Source organism: Eptesicus fuscus, chromosome 13 (assembly GCF_027574615.1).
Source record: "Eptesicus fuscus isolate TK198812 chromosome 13, DD_ASM_mEF_20220401, whole genome shotgun sequence".
NCBI classification, from domain to species: Eukaryota; Metazoa; Chordata; class Mammalia; order Chiroptera; family Vespertilionidae; genus Eptesicus; species Eptesicus fuscus.
Window position 1 is genome coordinate 43,524,894 of NC_072485.1, and position 17,593 is coordinate 43,542,486.

At 40.7% G+C, this 17,593-nt stretch overlaps 1 pseudogene; it reads right to left on the reverse strand.

The window, feature by feature from the left end:
* Positions 1-8,778: 8,778 nt before the first annotated feature.
* Positions 8,779-9,363, reverse strand: LOC103303488 (60S ribosomal protein L24-like; annotated as a pseudogene).
* Between the last annotated feature and the right edge of the window lie 8,230 nt (positions 9,364-17,593).

Genomic DNA, 17,593 nt, shown 5'->3' on the forward strand with positions numbered 1-17,593 from the left:
GTTATAGTTATACAACATTTTGAATATTATTAATGCTACTGCATTGTACATTTAAAATATTTAATTTAATGTTTGTAATATCAAAGCACTACATTGAAATGTGAAATGAACATTATAATACTGTATTCCAACTATACTTTAATTAAAAATTTCAAAAGGGCTATTTTCTAAGAAAACATTTTTAAAGGTTAATTTGCTATATTACCACAATAAACGTTTGAAAAAATGTTTGAACAAAAATTGCCAGTAAAACATAATACAATCATATTAGTATTTTGAATAGGATAACATTGAATTTGAAGAGAATTCTATATAATAAAAGACTAATATGCAGCCGAAACTGGTTTGGCTCAGTGGATAGAGCGTCGGCCTGCGGACTGAAGGGTCCCAGGTTCGATTCCGGTCAAGGGCATGTACCTTGGTTGCGGGCACATCCCCAGTAGGAGGTGTGCAAGAGGCAGCTGATCGATGTTTCTCTCTCATGGATGTTTCTAACTCTCTATTCCTCTCTCTTTCTCTCTGTAAAAATCAATAAAATATATTTAAAAAAAAAAAAGACTAATATGCAAATTGTCCCCACAGGCGGGAGTTTGACCAACTGGGAGTTAGATGTATGCTGACCACCAGGGGGCGGCACGATGGAACATGATGGGCGTTGGCAATGCGGTGGGCAGCTTTGGAGGCAGTGCAGGCCCTGATGGGCCCTGATGAGAGCAGGACTGTGGCGGGATGGTGTAACAGGTGAATGGGCAGCACAAGGCCAAAGCAGGTGCGAGCAGGGCCCCAATTGCCCTGCTGGTCACCCCACATTTAGGTCCTGATTGCTGGCCAGGCCTAGGGACCCTATAATAAACAATATGTAATGTACATTTCCTACATTTATTTTCAATACATATATATGTTTTTTACCATTCTGAATGAGGTCATTTCCTATTTTATTTTTTAATTAATAATTACTGCTATAAAACATTATTAACTTTTCCCCAAGCTTTATTCAGGTATAACAGATAATCAAAAATTGTATATATTTAACATGTAAAACCTGATGGCCCAATTTAGGTATTGTGAAATATTCACTTAAACCATGCTAATCAACAAATCCATCATTTCATTGCTGTACAAGTTTCCTTTTTCTCTTCTCCTTTATTGTAGCAAAAATACCCAAGATTTGCCCTCTTGGCTAATTTCATGTATATAATAGAGTATAAACATTAGGGACTTTTAAGCTGTTCTTGTAGAACTCTGTTGACTTCCTATGCTTTATAGATTAAAAAATCATACCATCTGAAAAATTCAGATTTGTCTCTTTTTCCATTTCCTGTAGTTCTCTGTTATATATTAGAATAGAGGCCCAGTGCACAAAATTCGTGCACAGGGGGGGGGGCGGTTGTCCCTCAGCCCAGCCTGCAGCCTCTCCAATCTAGGACCCCTCAAGGGATGTCAGGCGACTGGGCTGATCAAGGAGAGGCACCAGCCCCATTTCCCCACTGCTGCAGCCATTGCCAGCCACTGCAGCCGCCAAGGTGTTTTCATCAACATGGACTCTAGTCCCTTCACTGTGAAAAAATGACAACTTTCTTTAGGCATTTTCAAGATGTATCTTTCATAGGATGTGACATTTCTTTCTTTTATTTTTTTTATCCTCATCTGAGGATATGTTTCCATTGATATTTAGAGAGTGTGGAAGAGAGAGGGAGAGGGAAACATCAGTGTGAGAGGGACACTTTGATTGGTTGTCTCCTGCATGAGCCCTGACCTGGGCCCCGGCCAGGGAGGAGCCTGTTACCTAGGTACATGCCCTTGATCAGAATTGAACCTGAACCCTGCGGTTGGCAGGACAAGCCTCTATCCACTGAGCCAAACCAGCTAGGGCAGGATATGACATTTCTTAGCCCCTCCAGCAGTGGACCTTCGCTTTTTCCTCCAGTAGTGTGGTGGAAAAACCCTAGATCACCTTCTTGGATTCTTATAACCCAAATCACCAAGAACACTGCAAGTGGTGGCATACAGGGAGCTTAGCCAATGAGCTGTCAGAAAAGGTATTTACTCTCAAACTGGTTTGGCTCAGTGGATAGACTGTGGGCCTGCAGACTGAAGGGTCCCAGGTTTGATTCCTGTTAAGGGCATGTACCTTGGTTGGAGGCACATCCCTAGTGGGGATTGCGCAGGAGCCAGCTAATTGTTGTTTCTCTCTCATTGATATTTCCGACTGTCTATCCTTCTCCCCTCTTCTCTTTAAAAAAAAAATCAATAAAATATATATATATTTTAAAAGGTGTTTCCTCTGTAGCTCATGCAGCCCCTGCATTGTATCCACTGGGCTAGGGGCGTGCCCTTAATCTCAGTAAACTCTCAGTGAAGTCTGAGGGAAGATCTGATGTTTCTCTATGTCCTCCCCAGTCCCTCAAGAATTTCACAGATTTTTATCTTGCTCTCAAGGCTTCTGACCCACCAGCAATAATTTATTCATAGTCGTTGCCTACTCTTCATTTATTTCAGCTGCCATCTTAGAATATGATATTTTAAAATAGTTTCTGCTTATGACTACAACCTCACAACCTTGATATATTGTAGATAATGATTAAAAATAACTATTATTCTTTGAAAAATATGAAATTATAATTTATATGAAGCAGCTAGACCAATATGCATATCTTGGAGTGGTTAAAAAATACAACAGTGTAGCCATCGGTAGTGAGGACTCTGTGGTTAAGTTGGTAGTAATGGTTGCTTTGTAATAGGCTATTTCAGTGTTCAGGAGATCCCTCTGGAAGGCTGATGGTTCTCTTAGGAGAAATAAGATTGAAGGGAAAAGAGATCTGGGCTAGGATGAAGCACAAAACAATAACAATATCCCCCCTGGAAAACCATACTTACTTTGTAAACTTAAATTAAAAAGAGGTTAATGACTTTTCTTTTAGCTCTGACATGTAATAAGCTCAGAATTGTCACTGCTTTCCTGACACGCAAAAAGCTAGGAAAACTAAATATCAATGACTTTTCTTAAAGCCTTCTTAGAAATAAGGTCACAGGGTAAGTCATCCAACTCAAACATAGAGATACAAGCACATCCAAGGAGCTACAGCTCATAGTATCCAGCTGCTTGGAGCAGAGGTCATTTAAAGTTACAACAGTAAACCACTTCACTATGAAATCTGACAAGTTGCTGGGAGCTGCATATAGATTATCATGAGCATGAGAAACTCTATTGTCTTCATTCAGAGGTGTCCCACATATTACATAGACTTTACTTGTAACAACACCAACAGATTCTCAGTTAGGATCAAAGAAATACCTCCTGTTGGAAGAGAAGTCAATGTGAAACTCTTCCAGAACCCTCTGTATAAAAAGAGCTTCCTCTCCAAGGGGAAAAGTCATAGCTAGAGGGCAATACTGAGACCTCATCTCTTCTAAAGTCAAACATTTCAGCCCACTCCATTCCTTCCTGATCTCATTCTGAAGGATGCAGGGGGATATATTCAATAGAGGATAGGGCATCAAAGAATTAGATTGGAACCACTGTATCCAAGGAAGGGAATACAGGGAAAGAGGAGAGGAAAGTAAAACAAATCCTCTTCCTCCACAACCTACCACCTCAACAAATCTTTAGTTCAATAACAGTGGAATACATTACAACATAACCTTCTCTGAGGAGCAGTAGAAAATGAAATCCCAGAGCTAAGGATAGAGGCATAATCAGACATTACTAACCCATAAATATAATTTGCCTTTTTCTCTGAGTCCATTAAGATTGTTTAATTATATTTAGCTATCACCTATTTGGGTATCCTATGGTGGATTATGATTCTCTTTTATTTTATTGATTATATAGAGTGACATTGTTCAATGAAATTATATAGGTTTCAGGTGTACAATCTATAATAATAAAAGCATAATATGCTAATTAGACTGGACAGCTGAACAACCTTCCAGATGACCTTCCGGACAAAGCCAGGGATGAGAGGGCCTAGGCAAGCCGCTGCAGCTGCGACGGCCGAGACCTGCGACGGCATCTAGTTCTATAATAATACACTATCTGTATATTGCATTGTGTGTTCACCACTCCAAGTCAAGTCTCATCCCATCACCATTTATGCCCCCTTTACCGTCTCCTACCTCCTCACCCACCCCTTTTCCTCTGGTAATTGCTAAACTGTTGTCTGTGTTTATGAGTAGTTGTTGTGGTTTTATTTTTTGCTTAATCCCTTCACCTTTTTCATCCAGCCTCCTATTACCCCTCTCTTTAACAGCCTTTATTCTGTTTTCTGTATCTATGTGGCTATTTCTATGTTGTTTGTGTGTTAATTTTGTTCATTAGATTCCAAACATAAGTGAAATCATATGGTATTTTCTTTTTCCAAGGCTTATTTCACTTAGCATAATGCATTCCGGGTCTGTCCATGTTTCACAAAAGATAATATTTCCTTCTTTCTTACAGCAGTGTAGTATTCCATTATGTAAATGTACCAGGGCTTTTTTATCCACTCACCTACTGATGGGCACTTGGGTAGCTTCTAAATCTTGGCTATAGTATATAACGCTACAACGAACATAGGGATGCATATATTCTTTCTATACAGTGTTTTGGGTCTCTTAGAATATATCCCTGGAAGTGGAATTGCTGGGTCAAAGGCAGTAACATTTTTTTTATTTTTGAGGAAACACAATACTGTTTCCACAGTGGCTGCACCAATCTGTATTCCCAGCAAGAGTGCATGAGGGTTTCCTTTTCTCTGCATCCTTCTCAATACTTGTCGTTTATATATTTATTGATGATAGGCATTCTGACAGATGTGAGATGACACTTCAACGGCATTTTAACTGGTATTTCTCTGATGATTAGTGCCATTGAGTATCTTTTCATGCCTATTGGACTGTATTTCTTCTTTGGGACACTGCCTATTCATACCCTTTGCCCATTTTTAAGTTAGATTGTTTGTGTTTTGGAGATATTGCATGTTATAAGATCTGTATACATTTTGGATATTAAACAAACCCTTATTAAATGTGTCATTAGCAACTATGTTGTCCATTCAGTGAGTTTTCTTTTAATTTTGTTGATGGTTTCTTTGCTGTGCAAAAGCTTTTTAGTTGAATATAGTCCCAGTCATTTTTATTTTTTCTTTTGTTTCCCTTGCCAAAGAATGTATATCAGAAAAAATATTGGTATGAGAAATGTCCAAATTTTATTGCATATGTTTTCTTTATTTTTTTCCTTCTTGTCATTTGTTGATCCACTTGAATTTATGGGTTATAGTTTTTCTCAAATTTTAAATATAATTGACAATTAATATCTTCAAATAATTTTCTGATTGTTATCACTCTTTTCATTTTGCTGGTCCCACAACTATATCTTAAATGGCTTGGTTTCGTACCAGACTTACCTGAGGCTGTATTCATCTACATATTTTTAGTTTTTTCAGTTATATCAAAAGACCTCTTAATGCTTAATCTCCAATTTTACTAATCATTTCTTTTTTAGTACATATCTAACATAGTTAACCCAATCAAGTGAAATGTTTGTTTCAAATTTATACCTTTCAATTCTACAATTATTATTTTATTTTTATATTTAAATCTGTTGTAAGTTTTCATCTATTTACTCATTAAAATCATTTATTTATTTAATCTGTTAGCATATTTATTACATATGATAATTGCCAAATTTATGCTATATAATTTTAGCATCTGATATCTGAGATTCCTGTAAGTTTTTAATTGATTTTTCTACATTCTGGTTATGTATCACATTTTTCTTTTTCTTTGTTTATTTAGTAATTTTTGTTTTATGCTGGGTATTAAGAATATTACAATAATTAAATTTTAGAATTATATACAATCCTGGAATAAAAGAATTTTGTAGAGAGAGATTATAGAGGAGGAACCAAGATGGCGGCATAGTTAAACAACTAATCTGCTGCCTCACACAACAATTTCAAAAACACAACTAAAAGACAAAAACGTCTACCACCCAGAACCACGGAAAAGCTGGCTGAGTGGAAGATTGACAACTAAGAACAGAAAGGAGCACAATCGCTGAAAAGCTGAGGTACGGAGGCACTCGAATCGGGCTGGTGGCGGGCGGCTGGGTGCGCTTCAACCCGCAGGGAGACAAGCTCCCGATCACTCTGAAATCCAGTTTCTGGGGACACTCGGGGGACCCAGACACCTATGGGGAGAAGCTGGACTCTCGGCCATCGGGTCGGAAAGTGAGAGTGACTTTTTTGCGGTGGTGCACCCAGCAATCATTGTTTACTGCGCTGGACCGTGGGGCACAGGGACTTGGAAAGGGGAAAGGCAGAGATGGCTGACGGCAGCCATCGCCGTTGGCCACGCCCCAGCCTAGTGACGCCCTGAGACCCCGCCCAGCCCTGAGGCCCCGCCCTGAGGCCCCGCCCCGCACAATCTACAAACCTGCCCAGGCTCCACACAGCGGCTTTTACATATAAATGGCCTGTTCTGTGGCAGCTTAACCAACTGCAGCTCCAGTCAGACTGCTCCAAAACCGCCCAAGCAAAGGAGGAGAAAACTAGACCTTGCTGTAGCTCCTGCTGGGGAACACACAGTACACAAGGGTACACCAAGAGTGTCCACCTCAAGTAATTGGGAGGCTGACCCGTTGAACCAATAGGACACCTAGTACACAAAACTACCCTACCAACTCAGGGAAGCAGAGAATATGAGAAGGCAAGGAAACAGATCACAAACCAAAGAAATGGAGGAAAACAAGCTATTGGACATAGAGTTCAAAACCACGGTTATAAGGTTTTTCAAGAATTTCATGGAAAAGGCCGATAAATTCCATGAGGACCAACTAGAAATTAAACATACACTGACTGAGATAAAAAATATTATACAGAGACCCAAAAGCAGACTAGAGGATTGCAAGAATCAACTCAAAGATTTGGAATACAAAGAGGCCAAGGACACTCCTCCAGAGAAGCATGAAGAGAAGAGAATTCAGAAAGTTGAAGATAGTGTAAGAAGCCTCTGGGACAACTTCAAGCGAACCAACATCAGAATTATGGGGGTACCAGAAGAAGAGAGAGAGCAAGATGCTGAAAACCTATTTGAAGAAATAATGAACGAAAACTTCCCCCACCTGATGAAAGAAATAGACTTACAAGTCCAGGAAGCGCACAGAACCCCAAACAAAAGGAATCCAAAGAGGACCACACCAAGACACATCATAATTAAAATGCCAAGAGCAAAAGACAAAGAGAGAATCTTACAAGCAGCAAGAGAAAAACAGTTAGTTACCTACAAGGGAGCTCCCATACGATTATCAGCTAATTTCTCAACAGAAACCATGCAGGCCAGACGGAAGTGGCAAGAAATATTCAAAGTGATGAATAGCAGGAACCTACAACCAAGACTACTCTACCCAGCAAAGTTATCATTCAGAATTGAAGGGCAGATAAAGACCTTCACAGATAAGAAAAAGCTAAAGGAGTTCATCACCACCAAACCAGCATTATATGAAATGCTGAAAGGTATTCCTTAAAAAGAGGAAAAAGAAGAAGAAAGATAAAAATTATGAACAACAAATACATATCTATCAACAAGTGAATCTAAAAGTCAAGTGAATTAAAAATTTGAGGAACAGAATAAACTGATAAACTTATTAGAATCAGAGGCATAGAATGGGAGTGGATTGATAATTCTCAGGGGGAAAGGGGTGTCTGTGTGGGGAGTATGGGAAGAGACTGGACAAAAATCATACACCTATGGATAAGGACAGCAGGGGGGGGGGAGGTAAGGGCAGAGGGGGGGTGGGAACTGGGTGGTAGGGAGATATGTGGGGAAAAAGGAGAAACAATTGTAATCTGAACAATAAAGATTCATTAAAAAAAAAAAGAATTATATTATCTTCTTTGAAAGATTTGTTTCTTTTGTTCTGTTAAAGAATTGATTATACTAGAAGATTGGCTTGATCTTCCCAAGGTTTTTTTTAGAAAATATATTTTTATTGATATCAGAGAGGAGCATCAATGATGAGACACAATCTTTGATCTGATCCGCTGCCTTCTGCATGCATCTTACTGGAGATTGAGCCCAACCCGGGCATGTGCACTTGACAAGAATCGAACCTGGGACCCTTCAGTCTGCAAGCCCGCACTCTATCCACTGAGCCAAACCAGATAGGGCTATCTATTTATATTTGAACAAAAAGTTTGTTTTTTTTTTTCTTTACTGATTATGGTATTACATATGTGTCCTTTTCCTGCCCCCACCCCAGATACTCCCAAACCCCACCCCCTTCATACCCTCACCCTGGGGTCTGTGTCCATTGGTTATGCTTATATGCATGCATACAAGTCCTTTTGTTGATCTTTTCCTCTTACCCCCACCCTCCCCGAACTTCCCTCTGAAGTTTGACAGTCTGATCAATGCTTCTCTGTCTCTGGATCTGTTTTTGTTAATCAGTTTATGTTGTTCTTTTTATTCCATAAATGAGTGAGATCATGTGATATTTATCTTTCTCTGACTGCCTAATTTTGCTTAGCATAATGCTCTCCAGTTCCATCCGCTCTGTTGCAAACGGTAAGAATTCCTTTTTTTTTTTTTTTACTGCAGCGTGGTATTCCATTGAGTAGATGTACCACTGTTTTTTAATTCCCTCATCTGCTGTTTCCAAATCTTAGCTATTGTAAATTGTGCTGCTATGAACATAGGGGTGCATATGTCCTTTCTAATTACTGTTTCTAGTTTCTTGGGCTATATTCCTAGAAATGGGATCACTCGGGCAAATGGGAGTTCCATTTTTAGTTTTTTGTTTTGTTTTGTTTTGTTTTTTAGTTATAGTCAGGTCTTTATTTAAGAATCTCATCTGCCAACTGAGCGTTTTCCACCAACACGGGAGCAGAAACCTTCACAGGCTTCACCGACTTCTGCTTAGGTGCTGCCTTTGTGGGAGCCTTAGCCGCAGCCAGTGCTGTCTTTTCAGATGCTTGTTTAGCCTTTTTTGCTTCCTTGGCAGCCCTGAGAGCTTGTTCTCGCTGAGTTTTCCTAACTTCAGGCTTCTGGTTCCTCTTGGCCATGATATCAGCAAGAGATGCACCAGTGATGGCCCACTGGAATTTGACTGCACGGCGGGTTCTTTTCTTTTGAATTTCTTCCGACTGTCCCTTTTTGTGCTTTCTTCTGTAGAGGACAGTCCAGTTTATCTGCTGAGGATTCCTCTTGGAAAGGAATGCTGACTCGCATTTTGCATTAAGAAACTGGAAAATCTACCCATCAGTCCCCGGCATAGCACCTCCCGTGTCCGGGGTAGATCTTGTACCCACTGAAACTGCACAGCTCAGCCTTCCTGGCTGCAACCACCGGAGAGCAGAAAGATGGTGAAGAGTAAGAGAGGCTCATTCATTTTTAGTTTTTTGAGGAAACTTCATACTGTTCTCCACCAGTCTGCATTCCTACCAGCAGTGCAAGAGGGTTCCTTTTTCTCTGCATCCTTGCCAGCACTAGTCATTTGTTGATTTGTTGATGATAGCCATTCTGACAGGTATGAGATGGTACCTCATTGTCATTTTGATTTGCATCTCTTATATGATTAGTGACTTTGAGCATGTTTTCATATGTCTCTTGGCCTTCCTCTGTCTTCTTTCGATAAGTATCTATTTAGGTCCTTTGTGCATTTTTTGATTGGGTTGCTTATCTTCCTTTTGTTAAGTTGTATGAGTTCCCTGTAAATGTTGGAGATTAAACCCTTATCAGTGATAATATTGGCAAATATGTTCTGCCATGCAGTGGGCTTTCTTGTTGTTTTGTTAATGGTTTCTTTTGCTGTGTGGAAGCTTTTTATTTTGATGTGGTCCCATTTGTTTATTTTGTCTTTAGCTTCCATTGCCCAGGAGCGGTATCGGTGAAGAAACTGCTTCAGCATATGTCTGAGTTTTGCTACCTGTGTAATCCTCTAATATTTTTATCGTTTCCCATCTTACATTTAAGTCCTTTATCCATTTTGAGTTTATTTTTGTGTATGGTGTAAGTTGGTGGTCTACTTTAATTTTTTTTGCATGTGTCTTACCAAATTTCCCAACACCATTTATTGAAAAGAATATCTTGACTCCTTTGTATGTTCTTGCCTCCTTTGTCAAATATTAATTGAGCATAGTGGTTTGGGTTGATTTCTGGGTTTTCTATTCTATTCCATTGATCTATATGTCTGTTCTTGTGCCAGTACCAGGCTGTTTTGAGAACAGTGGCTATGTAATACAGTTTGATATCTGGTATTGAGATCCCACTTACTTTGTTCTTCTTTCTCAGGATTGCTGCAGCTATTCAGGGTCTTTTTTAATTTCAGATGAATTTTTGGAAAGTTCATTCTAGGCCTGTAAAATATGCCATAGGTATTTTAATGGGGAGTGCATTGAATCTATAGATTGCTTTGGGTAGTATGGACATTTTAATGATGTTGATTCTAGCAATCCATGAACATGGTATGTTCTTTCATCTTTTTATGCCTTCCTCTATCACTTTTTTCAGCGTCCTGTAGTTTTCAGAGTACAGGTCTTTTACTTCCTAGTTAAGTTTATTCCTAGGTATCTTATTTATTTATTTATTTATTTTGGTTGACGGCAAATGGGATTGTTTTTGATGTTTTTTGGTGTTTTTTAGTCTTTCAGTAAGTTCACTATTGATGTATGGAAATGCCATAGACTTCTGGGTGATAATTTTGTATCCTGCTACATTGCCAAATTCATTTATTAAATCTTATAATTTTTTGATGGAGACTTTAGAGTTTTCTATATACAGTATTATCTTATCTGCAAAAATGACAGTTTTATGTCTTCTTTTCCAATTTGGATATCTTTTATCTTTTCTTCTTATCTAATTGCTAAGGCTACAACTTCCAGAACTATGTTGACCGGGAGTGGTGAAAGTGGGTACCCCTGTCTCATTCCTTTTCTTAGGTATAATGGTTTTAGTTTTTGCCCAATGAGAATGATGCTAGCTGTAGGTTTGTCATATATGGCTTTTATTATGTTGAGGTATGATCCCTCTATTCCCATTTTTCTGAGAGTTTTTATCAAGAAAGGCTGTTAGATTTTGTCAAATGCTTTATCTGTATCCATTGATATGACTATGTGATTTTTATCTCTCAATTTGTATATGTGATATATCAAGTTTATTGATTTGCAGATATTGTACCAGGCTTGCATCCCTGGGATAAATCTTACTTGGTCATTGCATATGATCTTTTTGATATAATGCTGGATCAGATTTGCTAGAATTTTATTGAGGATTTTGGCATTTATGTTCATGAGGGATATTGGCCTGCAATTCTCTTTCATTGTGTTGCTTTTATCTGGTTTTGGTATTAGGGTGATGCTGGCTTCATAGAAGGAGCTTGGAAGTGTTCCTTCCTCTTGAATTTTTTGGAATAGTGTGAGGAGGATAGGTTTTAGTTCTTCCTTGAATGTTTGGTAAAACTCCCCTGTGAAGCCATCTGGCCCCGGGATTTTGTTTGCTTGAAGCTTTTTGATGACTGCTTCAATTTCATCCATAATTATCAGCCTATTGAGATTTTTAGATTCTTCCTGATTGAGTTTTGGAAGGTTGTATTTTTCTAGGAATATATCCATTTCCTCCAGGTTGTCTAGTTTGTTGGAATAGAGCTGTTCATAGTATTTTTAAACAGTCCTTTGTATTTCTGTAGGGTCTGTTGTTATTTTGCCTCTTTCATTTCTGATTTTGTTTATTTGCGTCCTCTCTCACTCTGCTTCTTGGTGAGTCTGTCTAGAGGTTTATCAATCTTGTTTATCCTTTCAAAGAACCAGCTCTTTGTTTCATTGATCTTTTGTAGTGTTTTTTGGTCTCTATTTCATTTATTTCTGTTTGGCTCTTTATTATTCCCTTCCTTCTACTCACTCTGGTCTTTTCTTGTTGCTCTCTGTCCAGTTCTTTAAGTTGTAGAATTAGATGATTTACTACCATTTTTTCTTGTTTTTTGAGGTAGGCCTGTAGAGCTATAAACTTCCCTCTGAGGAATGCTTTCAGTGTGTCCCATAGATTTTGGATTGTTGTGTTTTCATTGTCATTTGTTTCCATGATGTTTTTAATTTATTCTTTAATATCTTTGGTAACCCAATCAGTGCTTAATAGCATGCTATTCAGCTTTCAAGTGTTTTAATTTTTTATTGTTTTTATTGTACTATTTTTCTAATATTATGCCATTGTGGTCTGAGAAGATGCTTGATATGATTTCAATCTTCTTGATTGAAAGACTTCTTTGGAGAGACTTTGCCTGTGACCCTATATGGTCTATCTTTGAAAATTTATCATGTGCATTTGAGAATAATGTATTTTCTGTGGCTTTGGGGTGAAATATTCTGAAGTTGTCAATTAAGTGCATCTGATCTACTGAGTCTTTTAGGATCATTGTTTCTTTGCTGATATTTTTGTCTAGAGGATTTATCCAGTGATGTCAGTTGGGTATTAAAGTCCCCTAATCTGATTGTATTGCTGTTGATCTCTCCCTTGATATCTTCCAGCATTTTTTTAAAAATGTATTTGGATGCTCCTGCATTGGGTGCATATATGTTTATCAGGATTATATCCTCTTGTTGTATCGATCACTATAGTATTATGAAGTTTCCTTCCTTATCTCTTGCTATGGCCTTCACTTTCTGGTCTATTTTGTCTGATATAAGTATAGCTCCCCCAGCTTTTTTTCATTTCCATGTGCCTGAAAAACATTTTCCATCCCTTCACTTTTAGTTTGTGTGACTGCCTTGTTATAAAGGGGGTCTCTTGAAGAGAGCATATGTATGGGCCATGTTTTATTATACATTCAGCCACTCAATGTCTTTTCATTGGCGCATTTACTCCATTTACATTTAAAGTTGTTATTGATAGGTACTTGTTTGTAGCCATTTTTATTTTATGTGCCTGTGTTCCTTCTTCCCTTTTTATTTCTTCTTTCTACACCAGTCCGTTTAGCATTTCTTGCATTTCTGGCGTGGTAGTGATAAACTCCCTTAGCCTTTTTTTGTCTGTGAAACTTCTTATTTCCCCTTCAATTTTGAATGATAGCTCTGCTGGATAGAGTATTCTTGGATTCAGTTCCTTGCTTTGCATCACTTTGTAAATTTCCTTCCATTCTTTTTTGTCCTAATGTATTTCTGGTGAGAAATCTTTTGAAAATCTCATGGGAGATCCCTTGTGCATACGTTTCTGTCTCTCTCTTGCAGCCTTTAAGATTCTCTCTTTGTCCTGAACATTTGCCATCATAATTACGATGTGTCTTGGGGTGGTTCTCTTTTGGTTCATCTTGTTTGGGAATATCTGTGTTTGTGTGACTTTTTTATTCCCCACATCAGGAAAGTTTTCTGAGATTATTTCTTCAAATAGGTTTTCTAATCCTTGTTCTTCTTCCTGTTGTTCTGGCACCCCTATTATTCGTATGTTGCTTCGTCTCATGTTGTTCCAAAGCTACCTTAGGATATGCTCTTGTCTTTTAAATTTTTTTCTCCAATTGCAATTCAGTTTGGGTGTGTTTTGCTTCCCTTTCTTCTAATTTGCTAATTCTGTCCTCCACTTCTCCAAGTCTTCTGTTGAAACTTTCCATGGTGTCTTCTTATTGCAGCTATATCACTCTGTATTACTTCTTGATTCTTACATACATTGTTGATTTTTTTCATCTACTTCGTTTATGAACTGTATGACCCATATGCTGAATTCTTTTTCTGACATATTGCATGCCACTATTTCACTTAGCTACTTTTCTGGCAATTCCTCCTTTCTTTCCTTTGGGGGGGGGGTTCTTTGTCTACCCATTTTTGCTCTCACTGAAGGATCTAGGTGTTGAGTCATGCAGGGGGTGCACATTGGATGACAGTGGCTTATTGGGCTGTGGCTGCTCTTTGGGTGGTCACAGTAGCAGCTGCTCCTCAGTAGGTGGTGGCTCCTCTAGTGGGCGCTGTTTGCAGCAGTGGTGGCTTCCTGGCTGGTGGTGCAGGCTGCTGGCACATCTGCTGCTCCTCAGAAGGGGTTGGCCTGCATGTGGCTGCTGCTGCTTGGACAGGGGTGAGCTGCTCGAGTGGCTGCTGCTCTTCGGATGGGGGTGGCTGCTAACGTGGCTGCTGCGCCTGAGATGGGGGCAGGCTGCTCATGAGCTGCTGCTCCTAAGATGGTGGCAGGCTGTTGGGGAGGCTGCTGCCCCTCAGACAGAGGCAGGTTGCTCACAGAGCTGTTGCTCCTGGGACGGGGGCAGGCTGCTTGTGTGGCTACTGCTCCTCAGACAGGGGTGGGCTGCTCACAGGGTTGCTGCTCCTCAGACAGGGTCGGGCTGCTCATGCGGCTGCTGCTCCTTGAATGCGGGCAGCCTGTTCAGTGGGCTGCTTCTCCTGGGATTGGGGTGGGCTGTTTGCGAGCTGGTGCTCCTCAGATGGTTGCGCGCTGCTTGTGCAGCTGCTGCTCTTCAGATGCGTGTGGGCTGCACGTGGCTACTGCTCCTTGGACATGGGCAGGCAGTGCGGGGATGCTGCTCCTAGTATGGTTGTGGGATGCTCGTGCAGCTGCTGCTCCTCAGATGGGTGTGGGCTGCATGAGGCTGCTGGTCCTGGGATGGGAGCAGGCAGCTCGCAAGCAGCTGCTCCTCATACAGGTGCGGGCTGAATTTAGCTGCTGCTCTTGGGATGGGGGTGGGCTGTTCGTACGGCTGCTGCTTCTCAGATGGGGGCAGGCTGCTCTCAAGGTTGCTGCTCCTTGGAAGGGGGTGAGTTACATGCAAGACTGCTTCTCCTCAGACGATGGGGGCTGCTTGCACAGCTGCTGCTCTTCTAATGGGGCAGACTGTGTGTGGGGCTGCTGCTCCTCTGATGGTGTGGGTCATGTGTGGCTGCTGATTCTTGCATGGAGTCAGGCTGCTCACACAGCTGCTGCTCCACAGATAGGGGAGGTCTGCTCCCATGGCTGCTGCTCCTCATATGGGTGCAGGCTTTGTGCGGCTTCCACTCCTCAGGCGTGGGTGGGACGCTTGTTTGGCTGCTGTTCTTAGGGCGAGGCGGGCTGCTTCATGTACTGGGACAGGTTGCGCACACAGCTGCTGCTCCTTGGACAGAGGCAGGCCCTGAGAGGCTGCTGCTCTTCGACCTGGGGCAGGCTGCTTCTCCTCAGACAGGAGCGAGCTGCTCATGTGGTCACAGTGCCCTGGGTTAAAGTGTTGGGACTGTCAGAGGGGAGCGTGCTTCGGAACTCACAGGAGCCTACGCCTGGGTTGGCTTGAGTCCTGGTGACCATGAGACCACAGCTGAGCAGCAGGTCCCTGGAAGGGGGGACTGTAGAGTCCCAGGTGTTATCTGAAGGCACACTGGGTGGAGGTGGGGCTGGATTCCCAGTCACAGCAGCTCTCCCCTTCAAAAAGGCGAGACCCTGTGGAAGAACCAGCTACTACGGGACTGTTTGCAATGGTAGCAGAGGCTGCCTGGTTAAGCGAGCCTGGTTAGCCTTCCCCTGAAGGTCCTGTGAAATCTAACTGTGCCTCACTCACACACACACACACCCACCTCACAAGACCACACACTCCTCTTTTGCTCCCTCACTCACTCATGCTCGCTCCCTCACTGCCACCTTCTTCTTGCCTCTGGAATGTTATTGACCATTCATAGATGGAGTCTCTTCTCTGGGTGTCTGGTTATGTGGCTCGCTGTCTAATACATTGGCCAAACAGGATAAAATTCACCTTGAGAAGACATGACACAAAGGGAACAAAACACAAATGTACTCATGACACCAATAACCCCAATATAAGTGACCACCAGAGAAAAGAGAATTAGGGGAGAGAAAAGAGCACAATAGATATCATAGAGAGAAAAAATGGTATGAGAGAAAAGAAAAAGAAGAAAAATGAAGAAAAAGTAAAAAAAAATATATATGGGGTGAAAACACTAGAGAACAAACAGATAAACCAAAACGTACAAACATCAGATACTTAGTAAAGAGTGTGGGAGCAGTATCTTATATAGAGAAAGTAAGGTTAAGATTTGGATAAATATGGGGAGGACCTCAGTTCACTATAGAGGAAGTAGAAAGAGGATGAGTGAATAAGATAAAAGAGAAAGAGAAGAAAAAATAATAAAAAAATTTAAAAATAGAGTAAAATAAAATAGAATGATGAAAAATAATGAAAAAGAAATAGAAAATAAAGCAAACAAAAGAAAAAAAAGAAAAAAAAGAGAGTAACAAAATAATAATAAACTAAAATAAAATAAAAATGAAAAGTGAAGTGTCATTTCTTTGGCTGGTTTAATATCCTACTCTTCTGTACTATCTGCAGCTTCTCAGTTTCCTATTGTTGGGACTGAAGGCCTCTCTTCGGGCCAGTCCCAGTGGATTCTTAGGGACTATTCATATTTATTTTTGTGTTTATTCTTTGTAACACTCAGGGTGTAGTCTGGGTGTGGCTTTATTAGTTGCCTGGAGAATACAGGGAAGGGCTATCTCTTTAAGAGGAAATGACTGCCTGGGTCCTGCAAGACAGGTATGACTCAGTGCCAAACTCGCAGCTACCTCTCCTGGACCCTCTCCTCTCCCCAGCATCTCCCCAGACTCTATAAGCCACACCTCCTCCTGTACCTCAGCCACGAGTGAGTGTCTATATTTGAAACGTCCAATGAACTAGGGTCAGAAAACAAAAGCCAAGATCAAAAGGAGGGGAAAGAGCTGCACGCCTGTGAACCCCTCTCCTCCCGGCATGACCCGGCCTGGGCAGCTGTCCAGAATGCCCCCTCTGGGCTTAATCTCTCATGACTGTGGACCCAGATCTAGAATCCTCTGCCACCATCAGGCCTGAGGACCTCCTTTCCACAGTCAGACACTATGTCTGTCCCAAGGGATAGGCCTCAGTGCCAGGCGGTTTCCCTCTGACCATCTGGGCACCAAGGTCTTACAGTTCCCTCCAGCCCAGATCCCTGATTTTACCATTCTTCATGTGTCCTCTGCCCTTCCTGGCTGAGAATTGTCTCACCAGCTGTGTCTTCTTGACCAATTTGGGCTGGATGTTATTTGATGTAGTTTTTCATTTTATCTGCTCTGGGGCAAGGCTCCAGACATGTCCATCTATTTCACTGCCATATTGTCTCTCCTCTACCTGTCTTGCTTTAACCTGTCTTTCTTTATGGTTCTCTCTGGTGACAGAGCAAGGAATTTTGTTTGCATGCTAACCTATGTAAATGAACATATCAATAAATACTTCAATATGTAACCATTTATATCTAAATTAAGCTAATTTTCAGTTCCTATCAATATCTGTCACTTTGATTCATTACCACCTCAATCTTTCTGGCCTCTTCTTCTTGCTTATCAGTAATTTCTCCTTCAACAGTGAAACACGTTCCTTTGACCAACTGTTATACATTTATTTCATTGGTAATTTCCAGTTTAAAGTCTTCTATGATATGATAATCCTTGCCTCTCTGAGAAAAACTTTGCTAACTAAACAGCCATTTTGCCTTTAGTTCCAACACTCTACTCATTTCTAAAGTTAATTAGATCAGTGCCTTTTCCCACCATCACCTTCAGGGAGGTTATTTCACTCATCTGCTATACAATGGGACTTTTTTTTTGTAGTCTGCATCTCTCTAAGAAT